This window comes from Brassica oleracea, chromosome C8, assembly GCF_000695525.1.
Source record: "Brassica oleracea var. oleracea cultivar TO1000 chromosome C8, BOL, whole genome shotgun sequence".
In the NCBI taxonomy this organism is placed as follows: Eukaryota; Viridiplantae; Streptophyta; class Magnoliopsida; order Brassicales; family Brassicaceae; genus Brassica; species Brassica oleracea.
This window is the reverse complement of record NC_027755.1, coordinates 29,582,130-29,582,401: the sequence shown is the minus strand read 5'-3', so window position 1 is coordinate 29,582,401 and position 272 is coordinate 29,582,130.

The window sequence follows — 272 nt, the reverse complement described above, 5'->3', positions numbered from 1 at the left end:
GTTGTATTTATAGATGAAAATTACTGTTCATGACCGTCGGAGAAAGGGGAAATTTTGAAAAAATTTCTTTGTACCGTTGGGGTTAAATAGAGTGCACTAAAAATCAGTTTGAAAATATTGTAGTAAACAGTCATTCAAATCTATAAAATTTCATAAAAATTAATAGAAGTAAAAAAATATGGCAATGAAATATTTATGTTATGACAACAAATCATGCGACGGCTCAGCCGGTCAATGCAGAGTAATAAATAAATTATACGGCGGCTCGGCCG